Here is a 12,717-nt window from a genome sequence, read left to right as displayed (position 1 = left end):
AGCCACATGATCATAGACAGAGCAAACAGGAATCACATACTGTTGTTTGTTGTAGCCTGACAATAAAAAAGGAAGTGCACAGGTGTATATGTTTGTGTGTGTGCGGACATTGTTGATGGACTCATCCGTCTTCATTAGCAGAACGCGCCCTGAGAGACCGCTGTCCTTTTACCCTTTGCTTTGGTGCCGAGTCTCAGACGCTGAATAAACACTCCTGATACCACTTTACAAAAAGAAGTGAGTCAAATTAGAAAGGTGAGTCAAAGTCAAGCATGCAGCAGCAGACCTCGTCTGCAGAAAAAGGATAGCAGCCTGAACGAATCAGTCCAGCAGAGACAAAGGGCTGAGGGAAAACTTTCAGTCTATAACAAGAGGCGCACACAAGCAGCAAATGAGCTCTTAAATAAATGAACCCAATTCCCCTGTGAGCCTTTAAAGGGGCCATTTGCCAAGCCTATTGTTACTGCCTTAATGTTGTGTATTGATTAGCTGCTCATTTACATCAAGGTGAACTCTTGGAGGAATTTCAAGCTATGTTGAAGTGTGTCTCATTCGATCTGCTCTTCTGGCTCTCACAGCGCCGGGACTCTGGGGTGTGTATTTGACATGCTGATCTAAAGGACGCTGACGTAGCTGCTTCAAAATCAAAGTGAAACAGTGAACATTACACATGAAGTACAGTGATGAAGGCAAGTCAGGACAATGACACAATAATGAAACAAAAAGAATATTTCATAAATAAAGCCACTGGAGACTCAAATCTATGACCTACTGGTGTCATGTAAGGCAAGGCAAGTTTATTTATATAGCACATTTCAACAACAAGGCAATTCAAAGTGCTTCACACTGTTACGGTTTGTATCCAGACCCAAAAGCAGACACAGCAGCAAAATTGAAGGGTTTGAGGTTTTATTGCTGGGTTTGGGAAAGGTGGATGACTGACTGGCTGGCTGGCTGGTAGTGACGGCGTGGAGGAGACTTAGCTCTCCTTAGCTTAGGAGAGTTAGCTGGTTCTGTAGGCAGGCGGGTGATTGGTTGAGTTGTCTGAGAGGAGAGCAGACTGGAGGAGATGACACCGGTGAGAATCTGGACAACAGGAGAGAAAACCAGTTAGGATCCACTAGTAAAACACTAGGAGCAAACTCTAACAAAATGTTAAGAGCAGTCGATAGTAGCTACCACTTCAGTAGACTCAATTATCTGGGCATGAATCGAGTTGAGCCCAGGGTTTTAGCTTGAGGCAGATGAGCAGATGAGCTGCAGGTGTGAGTAGTCACCGGTGTTGATTGAAGCCACACCCTCCAGAGACACACACACAGACAGAGGGGGAGGGGACACAAAGGATACAAAGAAACAGGATCACAGCCAGAGCCGTGACACACACAAGACAAAAGCATCATGGCAGAGAAAAGAAAAGAAACATTAAAATAAAAAATTTGAAAATCACTGAAATTATTAAATCGGAACATATGTTCAAATAAAAATAATTCAAATGAAATTAATTAAAAAAAAGTGAAAAGTTACAGTGCAGAGTTAAAAAGTCAAATTATATCTTGTTCCAGATATAAGGAGCATAGAAACTGAACGCTCTGGGGACAGAGAGCAGACCTGTCCCAGACGACCTGAGCGGTCTGGATGGTTTGTAATTAATCAGGAGGTCACTAATGTAAACCATTAAGCGCTTTATAGACCAGCAGCATGATTTTAAAATCTATTCTCTGACAGACTGGGAGCCAGTGTAAAGACCTAAAGATGAACACAGCAGTAACTAACTAAAAAAAATGAAGCCGATGCTGAAGTGCAAAATCCTGCAGTTCCTTGAGTGTCCACTAGAGGCTGGCTGCAGAAGCACAGGAAGTCACATACACACCCATTAAAAGAAGCCTGTTTTTACAGCATAAATAACATGTCTACAGCCTAATTAAAAAAAAAAAAAATAGGTGTGATTAGCTCATGTCTCAATCAGCACACACTGTACGGTCTAGTGTTGTAGTACTGGAGGTCTCAAGATCACTTTTTAAAGGTCTTGTCTCTGAATCCAAAGCATGACCTGATTGACAGGCCGGCATGATATAGCTGTTTGTCAGGAGGTTTAAAACCCGCCTCAGCTCCAGCTCTCAGCCTGTTGATAGGTTGACTCAAAGTTAGGCTGAGACAGCATTTCCAGCATGGAGACCACCATCAATGGGACTCCAGCGCCCCCTGCAGGAACAGATTGGTGACGTCACACATCCATTAATATTTACAGTCTATGATCTTACCCAGCCAGGGTGGGTGACTGACAGCCTCAAACTCTGACTGTGGGACACACCGTCTATTTTAACTCCAACAGTCTTCTGGTTATGTCTTTATGGCACTTGATGTTGAGCTTCATAGCTTCAGAACATATTGACAGAACATCTGTTAATGTTGAAATTGTATGCTTAAACCTGGCTATGATTTACATTTGAAATATTTTGTCACTTACCATTAGTTGGCCCACTTCCCCTTATTTCCCCCTCAAGTGACACAAACATACTTTTAAAGGCAACACTAACATGCAGAGGTGATGCTCGTCAACAGGCCAGTAGGAGGCCCCCCCTCCCCCCGTGGACTGACTGACCCTAAACCACAGCAGCATCTCAAAATGTCCAAAGTTTCCAATAACATTAGGAACCCTCCCTAAGGGTGGCCCTTCTGACAGTACTTACTCTTGTTGCACTTTTAAGTGTTGCACACGTTATTCCTGTGAAAACCGAAGTTTGTTTAAATAAAGTTTTTCAAGGAGTTGTGGGGAAGGCCACCAGTGCAGTTACAATCAGAGCCCTTCAGTGGGCGCCAATGTGAACCAAACAGAATTGGTGCATATTGATGCTTTAAAGGCTTAGTTTGGTATTTTAGTTTGGTATTTTTAAAGTTGGGATGTAGGAGGAACTTTTTAATAGTAATTGTATGAGCCACAGGTGATGTCGTCGGCTTGGCCCTTTGACTAGACATCGGCAGAAGTGCAGGCACAGAAGATAGGCTAGACCGCTAGTTTAGTTTTGTAATTGTTATTGAGCATTTTTTGGATGCTGTCATTTTATACAATATCATTTTGAATAACAAGTAATTTGATGGGAAAAGAGTAAAGCAAGACGCCCCTGCTCTAGAGCCTCTCAATAAGCCTCCTAACCCAAAGATTGAGTTTTCTCTTTTTGTGTCTCAGAAATGCTGATCCAGCAGGCTGCATCCCACACAGACAGGCCCTGTTGTTATCTGGCACATTCTTAAAGGCACTGCTTTCTGCTGCTACAATGCCAAAGGCTCAAAAACTCACAGCCAACAAAACGAAAAGGATCAATACTCGACCAGTTTGGCCGGGCTCTGAGTAGATATAGCTGAATTGATTGATATTCAGATTGGTGCACAACCAATTGTGCATCATGCCTCTGTGTTTTCTCTCATTCTCTCTGCTGGAGAGAGGGACTGCTGTGACTTTGCAGCAAAGCTCGCTCGACCAGGCAGCGCTTCAGCAAATCACTGTTCCCTCTGCCAGGGCCCTAATCGAGTTCTCTATAGTCTGTCATGTCGTGTACGAACAGAAATGCTGCAGGTCATACCGAGGAGCTGCAGAAGTACAAAGAACAAGAATGACATGCTGCTTAAACAGGATATTAGGACATCTTCATGAGACCTTCATTCGATGCATGTAAAGTTTAACGTGTTTTGTTGTGTTGGACGGCGCGTGCGTCCTGCCCTGCTGGGTCGGTTTCTGGAACTACAAGATCACACCGGACTTAAAAGAGAAAAACATGCAAACAACATGCAATCTTCTTGCATATACCTCGATCACATTTTTCAAACCAGGCAAAGTTTCAGCAGATTGCTGTTCATCTTGAGTCTGCTTCTGCTCAACAGGAAGTGTTTCTTGCCACTGTACCTTTACTAAATACAGGTCTTTGTAATAAAATAAAGAGTAAGTACTTTAACCACCTCTTTTTATAAAGTGTCTTGAGATCACATTTGTTCTGAATTGGCTCTATACAAATAAAGATTGATTTATTGGTGCCTGTTTTGATCTAATGTTGAAAGTGATGGAACATACATTTGGGAATCAGTATATTGATGATTGGTGATTCATTATGAAATGTGTGTTTCCTTTTCTCACTTCCTGTATTAGTCGATCTATTCTGTCCAGCTTGACGTGCGCTTAAAGCATGCTCTGTGTAAAATAGACATGGAGTGTATTTGAAACTGAGCAGATCGTAGAGACGCTGCTGGCACGCTCAGAAGACGGACTCAGGTGCTCACTGTGGAGACAGGAGTATTGACTGAAGTGGTTGCTAAGGGGGGCGTAGTGCTGACGGAAATGGTCAGCATTACACTACAGTATGTTCTTTGAAAGGCAAACCTTTCTAGTGATGTATCACTCTGAAGGGATGTGGCCAACAGCTCACAGTTTCTGACTATTTTAAAATGACTTTATTATCTAAACAGCTTCATAGACATGAAGTAAAGCGGCACCATTTATAAAGTTGTAAAGTTTGTAAAGTTTTGTATTTGTGAGAGATTCATCTATTAAGAGTTTATCTTTACTAAAGTCCTTTGTGAGGGATATTTAGACTTGCTTTTATTTCAATTCCAACCATCTTTCATACTTCAGGAAACAGAGCAGTGAACAAACTATTGCTGAGAATTACTGAGGAGGAAAAAATCGGATATGAATCTGTCAGAAGATGATGTGGACGTTTCTGTTAACGAGGATCTCTACAAATAAACGTGACCTCCTTGGATTAGAACAGAGAGATAAATAAAAGTTGTTTTATTGAACACAGATTCAAGTGACAGTCAAACAGAAATTATTCACCAACCACAAAGACCTGAGCTCCATTAGAAGAATGAAAAACAAATGCTCATGAAAGTGTATTCTGTCCTGTCTGTGTTGATATCAAGGTAAGTTTCATATGTTTTGAAGGAGGTTCGCATATTTAACTATCTCATGAAGAAGGAGCGAAGGACTTCAAACTATAACACTGAACAGAAAAAAAAAATTCTTCAAAGAGACCGACACATTGGGGTTTTTCCGAAAAAAGAAATGGTGATGCCAAGCAAGAGTGTTGTGCAGGATGTTTTCTCCTTAAGATAAGTTTCATAGACAGGGTTGTGTAATTTATTTGTGCCTTTGGAATTATTGAACGGTTAAGTAAACTGCTGAAAAGATCTCAGTAATTAGCTGATCAGTAACTACAAATTAATGGGTCACATATCAAAGTTCACTCACACACAAAATAACTTTGTCCTTCAAATGCCTCAACATGCTTCAAATTCTCCACCATCCCCACAAACTGGCCACCAAACTAGGACACCAAGGACTTAGTTCATCACTTTGTTCATGGGTAGTGGACAGTCTCTCAGACTGCAATCACACATCCTCCTCCATCATCTAAACACTGGGACTCCACAAGGCTGTGTTCTGAGTCCTATGCTGTTTACACTTTGGAATTTGTGACTGCATCTGCATTCACACCGCCAATTCTCAAATTTAATTTGCTGAAGATACCATGAAGTTGGACTAATCACAAACAACGACAAAGCTGCCTACAGGAGTGAGGTAGAACTTCTGGCTGGATGGTGTGTTGATAACAACCTTATCCAGAACCTATACAAAACACAGGAGTTGATTAAAGACTTCAGGAGACCAACGCGGACTGTCCACGCCCCTCTCCACATACAGAGAAAAGCAATGGGGATAGAAGGGAGTCAGCGTGTCTTAATACATGTGGTGGAACTCCAACAGAGACTCTTCTTCCTGCTTCATCCTGAGGAATCTGAAGAAGGTCCAGCTACCAAAGACACTGCTGCTCAACTTCTACAGGACCACCATAGGGAGCATCCTGACACTCACTCTGCCATCTTGTGTCACTGTACACCAGCTGAAGGCAGCCCAACACGTTAGTAAATGGACTTAAGCTTGTATAGCTTGACTGTCAAAGTAAGTAATCATTCATACACCACCGAAGAAGACATGTCTGCAGGAGCTGGGAATCAAACCATCCAGTCGAGGGATGACCGACTCTACCAACTGAGCCCCAACACTCACCCCACAGCTGTTGTGAGGATGGAGCTCCCCAATCTGGATACCATCTATGCCAGGAGGAAGGCCACTAACATATGCATGGACGCCACACTGTCAAATGGTTCAGGTCTGTAAAATCCAGCGCTAACAGACCCAGACTTTCCTCAGAGCTTTTGCCTCCATCACACCACCACCCTATAACAAACTGCAGAAACAAGGAAACCCACACACACATACATACAAGACACAAACCAAAGACTGCACCCTTCTTAAGACTGCAGTACTCAAATACAAATCACAGTGCAGCTTATTATCTTAATGTCTGTTCTAATTGCACATGGATTGCTTTCACCGACTTTAAAGACCTTCTATACCTGTTAACTAATTATCTTTGTGGTGTTCCTTTAGTGCACAGAGAGATATGTACTTTCACTGTACCCATATAGTGACATGGAGGTTAATTCTGATTTTGGGTCTATATATAGTGAGTGTTTGATTTTACAATCAATAAAAGCTTTTCCTCTTGTGAAATAATAAATAATTTAACCTTCCAGTTTTTTTTTCTCCTCTGAAAGCAAAGTAAAAATAAACTGAAAGAGAAACAGAAAAATCTTGCTTCAGGGTCAGCGGTCACTCTCCACACAGTTCTGCCTGCAGCGGTGTCGGGCATCCCTCTGGCATTAGGTTTTGTACAGGCAGTGAGAGCCAGCCATGACAAGAGCTGCTGCCTCAGACAGCAGCGCATCAATCTGTGATTCATCTTCACATACAGCAGGTATCCTGTGTGGGCACAGTTCAGTATGTATGTTTACATCCTCTTTTCTGGAGAGCTGAAAATCCTGTTGGTGACGGACAGCTGATGCTGACAGGACAAAATGTGAGGACCGATCCATGAAGTGTGAAAAAGAAGGAAATTAAAGACTGCCCTCTAGTGGTGATGCTGTAAATTACATCTGGGAAGTAGAAAGACACAAGTCGAATGTTGGCAAACAATCTTTATTTGTATTACCTTAAAATAAGATTTGGAGATCAGCGTGTTCAGTTGTGATGATTCCTTCACTTTATAAACCTGTCTGTGTTTGAATGTTCATGTCCACTCTGTGTGTATCTTAAGAATGTGTTGTTTTCTTTGATTTTATATGTATAGTGTTTTATGTTTTTATTATTTGAAAAATGTTCAACTTGAGCGCTCGGAGCAGCCACACAAAATAAAGGCAGCTTGTTGGTATTTCTACTGAGGGCTTCACTACATGCTTCAATGGCACTATAACTGTCAATCCATTTTGGTGGGGGGCCACATATTTTCAAATGTCCCTGACTTCTTGAATTTCAATATCTAATTAACGGCTTTCTTCATTCAGAGTGCCAATAAATAACCAACCTGCCTGATACATCAAATCCATGTGAGAAATAAGAGAAACAGCAGCAGCTTCAACACAAGCAGAACATCTTCTGAGGTTTTGTGTCCTCACTGAGGGCACAATGGAAATTGTGTCTGCACTGTCAGCACTTTTGCTGAAATGCCGTTTCACATGACTGCATTTGCAATTTCGTTGTTATTGGACCCCTGCGAGATCATTTTCAAGAAGCGACGCGGGCTTGATTTTCTCTGGTATTATACACCACACTGTATAATCTGCATATCAATTTCCACAGAGTGAATACGCCTGCTTATCTGGTCCTTGTATGAGGAGGGAAGAGGAGCTATGATTTGTGCTAAGAGTTCTTTTCGTGGAACAATAACCACGGGGCAGCTTTGTGAAAATGGTTTCCACATAATTTGTCTGTTAACTCCTTCACCTTCTCTCGGCTCACACACACTTTGTTGTTGTTTCATTCACCTGCAAGTCTGTGTTGGATTCATTTCCTCCACCAGTGGCTGCTTATGCTCTAATAGGTTATTTGTTACAGACTCAGACCAATGACTGTTAGGGCATATACACACATAGAAGACTAACAGTACATGTGTGTGGAGGTGATAAAGGTTTTACTGCATTGTTGATCAACTTTTTATTAATCAGAATCAGAATCAGCTTTCACACACAAGGAATTTAACTTTGGTGAACTGTGCTCTCTTTGTACAAAGGTATATATAGTGTGTATATATATATATATGTGTGTATGTATGTGTGTATGTGTATATACTGTGTATGTGTGTATGTATGTGTGTATTGGTGTGTATGTGAATGTACGTGTGTATGTATATATATATATACATATGCCATCATCATTCAAATGTGTCTTGTCTCTCGATCTGACAAGTGACTCTTTTTCTTCATCCGCTTATTTTTTTTCACTTATAAAGATTGGGGTGGGGGAGGGTGGGCTGGAACTGGTTTGATGGAGGTGGGAAGGGCTTTGTTTTTTCTTGTTTTGTTTTGATCTGTTTTGTTCGGGTTTTATGGAGAGGTGCAGTGTATCTCTTGTGTTTTTGTTTGTCTGTTGGGTGTTACTATAATAAAAAAAAATAAAAAAAACATACATCCTGTACATACGTACTGTACATGAATGGAACAATGCATCATCATCTAAATACACACAAACATATACATAGATACATCCGTACATACTAAAAATGCATCACATGAGCTTAAGACTGATGGACTTGAGCTTGTATATTTATTTTCTAGTCTTCTGACTACTCAAAGCACTTTTACACTGCAGGTCACACCTACACATTCACACACTGATGGTAGAGGCTGCTGTGTAAAGAGTCCATCAGTTTTTAACTTATCCTACACATTCAAACGCTGCACATACACACGTTCATCACTTGTGGGGTATGGGGTACTTGTTCATTCTCTGTAGATCTTTAACTGAATTATGTCTGATACTCATGTTGTCATTTTTTTACATTTTCTGCATGTGCTGCCACTGACAAGAGCTGCTTAATTGTTTTTTCGTTGTCTTTTATAGCAATGACAATATAAGATCTATTTTATTAATTTCATCCCATTTTAACATCCACTGACAAATACATAAACATTCTTCACTTTTGAGTTCACAGACTTTTATTCATTCTCTTGAGAGATATGACCTTCTCCTACACCCTCAACCACACACAGGTTCATCCCTTTAAGGGTATTTACATGGACCTGTGTACATCCATTTCATATTTATCCCCCCAACCACACACACTTGATCATCATTTTGGGGTTTTTTCATCAAGTTGTTTTCCTCCCCCCTAACAGACATGTTCACTTTCACACATTCAAGCTCTCCCACATAATGGCTGAAAGGAAACACACTTTCCATCTCTGTTCCCAGCAGATGTGTGCTGGTGTCCAGGGTGTCTGGATATGACTGGGAGGTAATGTGCTGGCATATTAGCTTATCTAGGAGTCCCAGGCTCTGAGCTTGATTGCCCCTTCCCCCCACCCCCCCCCCCCACCCCTCACACCACCTCTAATGACATGCAAATCTTCAGCAGGGTCTGGAGGAAGGGTGTGCATTCAACCATTCATGCTTTTCTGTTGTTGCTAATTTGACTTTTACAGTAAAATGTGCCTTTATTTGTTCAATAGATCAAAAACCTCAACATTTTGTATTAAAGGCTGGAGGAGCTGGTGTTTCATGACTTTAACATTTCCTGCCTCATTTTGGATACATAAAATCTTTGACCTTTGTGAGTACGAACAGTGAGTCTGTGATCCAGGCTGATAAGACAGGTGTATTTAGAGTAAATTAACATTGTGTATCCTTGCTTTAAGGTGTTTTCTTCTTCATGTCTCTCTCTTTATTCTCTCTTGCATTCTGGTGACATTTAGAGAATTGACCTTATTGGTGACAAGAAATCCAACGCTGTGACATTCATTAGAAGCGATGGGACCTTCAGTCAAGAATCACAAAGGATAACCTTTTGGATATTACCTGGCAGTGAGTAGAAGTGTCTACTTGTCCATTAGGCGGGGTCAGGATCTCTTGCAGGATTCTTCAGCAGACACAAAAAGAAACGGGTTATAGTTGAACTTCTGCTGATGTCATGGCAGGAAGAAACTATGACATGTTCTTACTTTCAGTGCTGTCTGTTTCGAAGGGATTACAATGTAAACATGGAGGAAGTCAAAATGGCATCTCCTTCTGGTTTCTGAACAGCTGTTTGGAAGCCAATGCATGGCCATTGCCATATTGGAAATACTGACTATATAAAACTTTTGGTCATCTAGTGTTGCGACGATACCAACTGACCTGACACTTATTACTCTATCCTGCAGATGATCACTGACCAGGTGTAACAGATGATCACTGACCAGGTGTAACAGATGATCACTGACCAGGTGTAGCAGATGATCACTGACCAGGTGTAACAGATGATCACTGACCAGGTGTAACAGATGATCACTGACCAGGTGTAACAGATGATCACTGACCAGGTGTAGCAGGTGTAACAGATGATCGCTGACCAGGTGTAATAGATGATCACTGATCAGGTGTAACAGATGATCACTGACCAGGTGTAGCAGGTGTAACAGATGATCGCTGACCAGGTGTAATAGATGATCACTGACCAGGTGTAACAGATGATCACTGACCAGGTGTAACAGATGATCACTGACCAGGTGTAGCAGGTGTAACAGATGATCACTGACCAGGTGTAACAGATGATCGCTGACCAAGTGTAACAGATGATCACTGACCAGGTGTAACAGATGATCACTGACCAGGTGTAACAGATGATCACTGACCAGGTGTAACAGATGATCACTGACCAGGTGTAATAGATGATCGCTGACCAGGTGTAACACCCTGTAACTTCATTATTATTATAGGCTACAGCATGACTGTTTACTCTCTCTCATGATTATATATATTAAGAAATCAGCAGATTTAAACATGAAATTATTTAAACACAGGGAGAAGACTTTAAACAGCCTCACTCCATTTCCTAATAAACACTTTAAGTAACTCCAGTTTTACGGCTTTAATCTGTAAAAAGCTTTCACGGGACGTTTAACCACAGAAGCTGATGGAGCGAGAAATGCTGACTCCAGGGATATGACAGGAGGCTACAAGCAGCAGCGACGTATCCAAGATTGAAGCAGTAATTCTGTTTTATTCGCTTGGCTTGGGGCTCATTGATTAAATCATTATCACAACATTGATCTGGTGGAGATCACAGAAACAACCAGCACAGCAGTTGTGGTGGCTCTGCTGTAACTACGGCTGTAATCAGATCTAATCAAAGGGAGACTGTAATACTATTGAACTGACTTAAATGAGCTTCATGTTTGGAATTGGAAACTAATGATACTGAATAATCATTACACTTAGTACACATGTTGGTACAGTCACTGTTTTTTTTTCAACTCAGGATTAAACTCAAGATTAATCATCATCTGTTGTATTCTCACGTTTTCAGCAGCTGTTCATATCTTCAGCAAAGGTTACAATGAGAACACCGTTCTCATGTTTTAGTTTACACTAAAACATGATTGAAATCATTCCAAGAGAGTCCTAACTTCATCAGATCTTCTTTGTGTAGGTCTAAGGGCATTTTCATATTAGGAACGTTTGTTTCATTCTGAGCCCGAGCACAAAAACCCCTCTCCCCCGCTGGTCTGCGTTCACATTAGTAACATCCTTCACTACCTGAAGAAACTTGTGTATGTACACAATCCGATACAGCAGGTGGCAGTATGTTTATAGGTTGGTTTGCAAATCCCCCAAAAAGTAGAAAGAAGAAGTAACCATTGCAACCACTTGTGGAGTCCATCCTGGTAACTGTGGATGCTATGTGTTGTTATTTCTGAAACGCCAACAACGACCCTCGTCCTATACTTCCCTATCTACTGTGCAGCTCAGAGGATGAAATTCCCCTCTTCAAGCAGACTCATGCACAGTACCTGAGTACGGTACGAGTATGATACCTTTATGTTCACACTGATCAAATGAACCCGACTTTGTGGTGAAGCGTACTCAGATCCAAGCCAGGGTCCCTTGTGTGAAACCACCTTTATACTATTTGTTTGTATCTCTTTCCAGTAATATAGCAACAAAACATTATTAGAAGTTGATTTACTCGTATATTTCATCAACTGTTTTACCAAAAGTAAGCAACCTGCAGACTGTTTTTACTACAGGTAAGTATTTAAAGCTCGCTCAGCTCGAGAGTTAAGCAGGATAAAAGTGCTTTGCACCTTAAGAGAGGCCCAGAACGGTGAGGTTAGCTACAAGCAGTAAACGCTCACACTACATCCTCTTTATAACATTTATGACTTCAATAGAAATCAATTCAGACAAAAACTACATATTTATTTAATGGCCCCTCTGTTTGGGTCCTGGATAGTCCACCCTAGGGAACGCTTCCTCAGCCAGGGCATCGTGCAGGATCAAGCTCCCAGGGGAGGGAGCCTTTAGTCCAGAGAACATCACAGAGTGCTTGAACTAGAACAGTCTTTGCTGTAGCAGTTTGAAAAGCTCCTTTCCTTGACATCATTGTCAACCTTCCTGTGTTCATGAATTTAAAGGAACTTTTCCACCAGTAACACTGCTGCTTCAGCTGCTGACTACCAGGTCTCAAAGAACGGAACAAGGAAGACTTTAGCCCAGTTTCCACCGAGCGGTCCGGTATCGATCAGTACAGTTTGGCACAGTTTGGTTTGGTAAAGCCTGATCCTGTTTGCATTTCCACAGCCAACCGTAGAACTAGTTTACCATACCTTCAAACTTTCCTACGCAGG

Source organism: Labrus bergylta, chromosome 15, assembly GCF_963930695.1.
Source record: "Labrus bergylta chromosome 15, fLabBer1.1, whole genome shotgun sequence".
In the NCBI taxonomy this organism is placed as follows: Eukaryota; Metazoa; Chordata; class Actinopteri; order Labriformes; family Labridae; genus Labrus; species Labrus bergylta.
This window is presented reverse-complemented; position numbering follows the sequence as displayed.